The sequence below is a fragment of the Argopecten irradians genome, chromosome 11 (assembly GCF_041381155.1).
Source record: "Argopecten irradians isolate NY chromosome 11, Ai_NY, whole genome shotgun sequence".
Lineage (NCBI taxonomy): Eukaryota > Metazoa > Mollusca > Bivalvia > Pectinida > Pectinidae > Argopecten > Argopecten irradians.
This window is the reverse complement of record NC_091144.1, coordinates 20959768-20966868: the sequence shown is the minus strand read 5'-3', so window position 1 is coordinate 20966868 and position 7101 is coordinate 20959768. Positions and strand designations below refer to the sequence as shown.

General features: G+C 35.4%; 1 long non-coding RNA gene across 1 annotated transcript; it reads right to left on the bottom strand.

Moving 5' to 3' along the window:
* Positions 1-926: 926 nt before the first annotated feature.
* On the bottom strand, positions 927-3245 carry LOC138335752 (uncharacterized). The gene is made up of 3 exons (XR_011210323.1): positions 1733-3245; positions 1206-1356; positions 927-1097 (listed from the first exon to the last, which is right to left on the bottom strand). It is a non-coding gene; the product is annotated as an uncharacterized lncRNA (long non-coding RNA).
* Between the last annotated feature and the right edge of the window lie 3856 nt (positions 3246-7101).

Here is a 7101-nt window from a genome sequence, read left to right as displayed (position 1 = left end):
TTTATACTGCAATGTTAAATACATAGTGTACATGTAAATCCCAGTTATTTATATATATACTGAAAATGTATATGCTTTGTATATAATATGTATATTTATAAATAACTTTCTTTTAAAAACGACATAATAATTCAACAAAAACTGTATTAATAGTCCCATGATAACACTATAATTAATCCATACATTCAACTTGTCACCTTTAATGATACATGGGGCAGGCCTATATATGTATATAGATAAGTATGTACATGTAGCCCCAGGGGGCCATCCCCACACTTAGAGGTAAGTGTGACACCTTGTGTATTACCTGAGCAAATCCATAGGTACTGATGATTTTACTTCTCAGGACTACAATGTATATATCTAGGGTGCAGTTTATCAATGATTATACTGCATTAGGGGGGATCAATATTTTATAGGGGGGGGGGGGGGGGGGGGTCAATATTTTATGCATAAAATATTGTATTAATATTTTATGCATAAAATATTGTATTTAATGGGGGGGGGGGGAGGGGGTCAAAATTTTATATGACACCGGCTCGGGCACTATGCCATACCTCGAGAACACAGTCACTATGAGGCCATAGTGCGCTCAAAAGAAGGCAATAATATATAAAAATATATCATGCCATATAAATGTCACTAGGTATCCAGAAACATCGTAAAACAGTCAGATTTCATCTGGTCGGATACTGTGTTGTCCTCCGATGAACACGTCAGGGTTCTAATGGGTAGCTCGAAAACCACTGCATGTCAATACTTCAGCTTCAAAAAGTTAGGTAGAAAAGAAACTTATATATAGAGCCAAACGCCTGTGATCTCACACTACTAATATTAACATGCATAGGAGACATCTATACTATATTAAAGTTGACAAATACTAAGTTCACAGAGACATGCTGCATGTCTTCATAAAATACATACATTTCTGAAGGAACTTCATTCGTGGGTAATGGAACGGGAAGCATGTAATTGTGGTCTACCATCTTAGGTCATCTGATTGCTAAATCATCCGGAACTCCTCTGGGAATAGGGGGAATTGGTTATTTCCGCGATAATACACGATGAGTTCAGGATGACTGCCCTTCATCAGAGACCTACAGACAGTGGAAGGGAGACAACTCATCACTCTGCTTGACTATCTAACCAAAGTTGAAAAAAAAAGAAGAAAAATTATTAAAAGAAAACAGACAAATTATGCTCACCAATTAATACTATGGTCATTTATAGACAGGTAACTGTGTCTGGTATTTTCGAGAAAGTAGTTAACTCCTCTTGATGGTGTCTACATGTTGGAAATAATATATGGTCAAATTCAACTCAATGCAGGACCGAACGGTACAATTATTAGCATGACTGAAACAAAATAAATGAATGATTAAACAAATCAAATGAATAAAATGAATGAATGAAAGTAGCTGATTAATGATAAAGGTATGTATAAAATGATAAGGTTTTATTCAAAATCATGTCAATTACTTGTGGGAACCAGGGTGTTACAATGAAATCACAACCTTAGGGGTAATTCAATGAATGCCCAACCCAAGGGTTGAGATCCCCATAGGCTCGTTAATCCACATGCATGTACACACAGGTGCCCTGAGAGAACCTTAAATAAATTTTTAATCCATATACATGTACACACAGGTGCTCTGAGGGAACCTTACACTGTTAATCCACATACATGTACACACAAATCTTTGTTCTGTACATAGTATATATAGTGCCTTACCTTTTGCTGACACCAGACAGAGCATTCAGAACTGTTGAAAAACCATTATGATGACCAGCAATATGCAAATGTGAACAAAAATAAACTGGGATTAGATGATCAAGTCCTCATACATAAATGTGCAATTAAACTAAAGTCATTGTACATTTTGTACATAGTTTACACTATAAATTTGTGTTGAGATACACTAAATGATCACTGAGCAGGTGTGTGTTTCGGTTTTATTGAAACATTCACTCTCTTCAAATGATGTCTGAGGAATGTGCAATATTAAGCACTTAATGTATATTGTCATAATGACACCACTTTATGTTGGTTTGTGAGAGTGCCCCCTAGCAGTAAGCTATGAACTGAATAAATAGTAAATCAAAATTCAAAACTTTTTCTTTTGCAAACTCATCTCAATTTTTTTTTTTTCAATTTGGCAATTTTTTAAATAATAATATTCTAACATACTTTAACATTTGGCATCCTTATACAATTGTTCATAGCTTACCTTAAGCAGTATTCACACCATCTTAATATTATTATCTTCAAACAATATCTATTACACTATTGTAAGAAACAATGGCAAACTATGATTTCAAAATCAATATGTCAATTTCGCAGATATGTAATGTAAGCAGACCTAGAATATACAAATAAACATAAAGCTTTACATTCCGCTGACTTTGAATACATTTCAATAGTAACATTAATGCAAGGAGTTTGACCTGAATGACTGCAAAGCAACATAAATTTCTAAAGTAATCCAAATAATAGTTTTATCATTTGAAAGATGTGAAAACTGCTTCTGGCTTTTAAGATGTCAATGATATATACCTGGTAGCTATATAAAGACATAATCTGAATTTTGTGTTCCTTTTATCAGATATCCTTGAAAATGTTCTTACCTTAGATGTGATAAATAGAGGAACTCAAATGAGTTGCTATTGTAATACGAAACTTATCAAATGAGTTGAATAATTTGATATGCCACGAGCCCGTCAGATTCAATTTATCAAATAACTTTAGTGAAACTTTTAATCTCGTCACTACAAAACAGTAGAAATCTGGCTCAAATGTGATGTTTCCGTCTACAGAGACAATCCTAGATTACAATAATACCCTTCGGCCTCGTGCAATGTAACATTAGTTGATTACCACCACCTCGGGTTAAATATTATGAACTAGAGCACAGTAACCCATGAAATATTTTTATAGTGTGACGTCATACTAGTGTTATTACATTGTGTCTTAAGATATGGCTTGAGATACTAGTTTTGTCATAATGTTAATGTGATAAAGGACTTTTAAAAAGTCTTTATGTATGGTTTGAATTTTCAAAACTGTCATTTTGTTTTTAAATTATTAAATTTGACACAGTACATCCCTGATTAAGTTAAACTATAATAACTACTTTTTAATTTTGCAGATGTAGTTGCCATGATGTAGTTTCCATGGTAACCATCCAAAAATTGCATGAATCATGAAAATATGAAAATTTGACAACTTTGGACATTTTTTGTTTCAGAAACCATAGAGCACATCCTTGAACAAACATATGTGTTATTCTCAGTAAGTACCAAGTTTGTACAAGGATGTTCTATAGTTACAAAACAGTGATTAAAGTTGAATCAGGGATGTACTAAATATTTCAAATACAACAATTTAATAACTTAATAACTGTTTTGAAAATTTGATGGATTTGAGTGCCAAAAGGGCCCAAACCATACATAGTCCTTTGTTTTATTATATCTAATATGGCTGTGTTTTACTCACTTCTAATGGGCTGAAACTACATTTTCTATCAACAATGCACATGTACACGAAATGGATCAACAGAAAATTCCAAACTAAATAATTCCTTGATATAATAGTTGATATAAAATTCTCAAAGATCATGTACCCAAATACAGAAATCTTACATTGCATGGCATTACAATCACTTTCAGGGTTGATGTAAGATTCTAACAGGTCCAGGTTGTTGCCAAATATGCCCTTGTCCCTATACATCTTACTCAAATTCTATGGCTTAACTTTTTGGGGTCAGTAAGTACAGTAACTGACTCTATAACTAAGAATATTATATTTTATTGTGTAGTTAAGATATTTGTATTGTACTAGGATAACACAAGTGAAAAAGATTTTGTTTTACATGTTTGTCAATTTTGTTGGTAAAATTACAAGTTGAAGAATAAAAGCCAGGAAATTCTCCAACTTTTAGACAAAATTAAGTTCTCTCATAGTCATGAATATTGATTTGTTACATTTACATTCACTTGCCACTTGTACTATATAAACTAAAACAGTAGAAATCTGGCTCAAATGTGATGATTCCGTCTAGAGACAATCTAAGTTGACAAGGCAAAGTAAAGTCTATGGTGGTATAACTGAAACCCAAAACGTGACCATTATGACGTCACTAATGCTGACATGGTAACATCAAATGAGTTTATAATCAGGAGGCGCGGTGGCCGAGTGGTTAAGATGTCTCGAAACAAGCCACAAGCCCTCCACCTCTGGGTCGCGAGTTTAGAATCCCATGTGGGGCAGTTGACAGGTACTGACCATTGGTTTGTGGTTTTTCTCTGGGTACTCTGGCTTTCCACCACCAACAAACCTGGCATGTCCTTACATGACCCTGGTTGTTAATAGGACGTTAAACTAATAAAACAAAAGTAAATATAAGTATTAAGCTATTTTCCAGTTCCTACGGAATCTATGGTCTATATAGATGCCAGAGCAGTGAGCTTTGCAGACAATCATTTTATAATGCCCTAGCATGCATTATGACATGATTGTCTACAAAGCTTTGGCATTTATATAGACTATAGAATCCATACGAACACAGTTTAAAGCTGAATGAGATGTGCAGGCTTAGAAGTAACATTGTTTTAACCATTCAGCCTCCCCCTCCCTCACGAATACATTTTATCAAGTTGTGTCTGCACGATTCACAGGTCCACAACTATATATTTCTTAAAATTAGTTTTACTTCCATCTCTGTATTACCAAAAGTAAATAATCATGGCAATTAAAGCTTAACTCTCAGATATCAACTTAATTATTGGTTCATCACCATTTGTCAGTATAATGTGACTAGTGGCGTAAGGTAACTATGTACTGCTCAGAGTCCTAGCTTAACTCTCAGCTATCAACTTTTTTATTGGTTCATCAACATTTGTCAGTATAATGTGACTAGTGGGGTAACATACCATGTGCTGCTCAGTTAGTCAGTATTGCCTCGTGTTAAAACTAAAATTCATGATCTAATCTCTAGTAGATTCATGATATTTAAAATGACATTACACCCCCTAAATTTACCTTAATTCTTTTGAAAATTAAAATTACCCCTTAAAAAGGTACATATAGCACCTTTAATCGACTGGTGCAAACGCCTGTTCCCTTCAGCATTGAGGTGCACCTGATCATCACTGAGACAAGAAGGTGCGAGCCTCTTGTGCTTCCAGAAGACAAAGCGATTGTACACCAATCGATTCAGACTTTCGTTGACGTGTTGTCGCATTAACTCATATTGAGCTGATGGCACACCACGTGGACGAAGTCTAACAAACAATGAACCGATAATTACACATTTCAGGCCACTTATCCTACTGTCGAGTTCACGACAAAGAGAAAAAATGTCCATAGCCAAATGCTCTGGACATGTATTCCCCTTAATGTCATTCCCTCCGATTTGTAGGAAAATGACCTGCGGACCAAACGCCTGTAAGTCGGACATGAACCCATACATGTGTTCCACTAACCCGCCACTTCTCCAGAAAAAACGGGAGATTGTGGCTCCGTAGAAGAACGGAATGGATTGATCCATGCGCCTTACGTGCGAAGATCCTAAAATGGCAACTCTTAGCATAGTTTAAATAAGAAAAAGGGCCTAAATAGCAAAAAACAGCGAACACTTCAATGATAACCTTACCCTCAAACACGTGCTTCTAAACTGGCAGCGCGAAAGGAAGTCTGAGACATTCGGAAGAATTGACGTTCCTTCGGAAAACTCGGCACTCTTCCATTGTAAAACTTACACGAATTCTTATATTCTTTTATATATATAAATTGTCATATTGTTGGCAATTATTATTTCTTGCTTAATTTAATGATAACATTAAATTATATTTTTCGTATATTGACACACAGGGAATCGCATACCTACAAATACGAAACTGATTTACACAAAATCATCCCAGCTACCGGCGCTGACAAGGGTGATCGTTAGACTGGTTCCTATTTTCAGCATCAGAGTCAGCAAAACGATTTAGACTAGAGTTGTCGTTCCTTACCCGCTCTGGACGGATACAGCATCAGTTTTCACGTTCATTCTCCACTAATTTGCATGTTTCCAGAAATAAAAACATAAAATATGAAAATTGAAAGCAAACTTCATATGTATTGTCATTTGTTTGGCAAATATCTCTACTTTTTAAATCCAAAAGGGCTGGCTCCTATCTTTCCTCATAGAAAAGTTATAATTGTTACAGTCAACCATCATATTTTGGGAAATAACAGATAAGTGACTTTGTTAAAATGAACTAAATTGAGGTTTGTCATTAGAAATGCCACAAAATATACACTTTAACTGAATTTTTGCTTTGGTTTTGGACTTTTCTTTCTATTCAAAGCCATTTGTCCGTCTCGAAAGCAACTTGTCTTTATTTCCCAACGCTGGGAACGCAACGAATCTTCCCGCTTGTAAATATGACAAACTCTCGGACACTTGCCACGTGGTTAAGCTAATTTAGAATGTTTTATGACAAGCGTGATAATTTCTGTCGGTATGGTTTTTTTTTTTCCATAACGTATCTGTCGGTAACGTACTGACCGACACTAACCCCTCTCATCATTTAAATGACACCGTGTGACTTGTCGACCAAACCACAAACATTGTAACACTTAGTATTAACGAAGGAGAGTTAACGCCCTTGAACCAAGGTGACGGGTTTTTGCTCTCCGCTCCAACGTGTTTTGGAATTTCACTGAAAATATTGAGAATACTGCAATATTTCTTGGATATATGTGAAGTATTAACTATATACATTGTTCAGAAATACTGATTTCTGAAAAATAGTGAAAAACTGTGCTCCTTTTGCGAGGAAAATGGATTCTAAACAAAGTCTCCCACAGACAATGGAAGACAATATGGCGGGAAACGGACCGAGAGAAACATTTTTCGCCAATATTGTGGCATCAACGAATGATACGCCAAATACAGCTGAAGGATATGGCTCAGCAAAACCAATCTTCTTAATGGAAAAAGACATATTTGGTTTAATCCAGCCGCAGAAAAAAAGACTGGCTTACACACCAAGAACTGTACAAGGCCATCGGCGAAAAAGTAGAGGCAAACCATGTATGTGGTCTGCAACGGACAG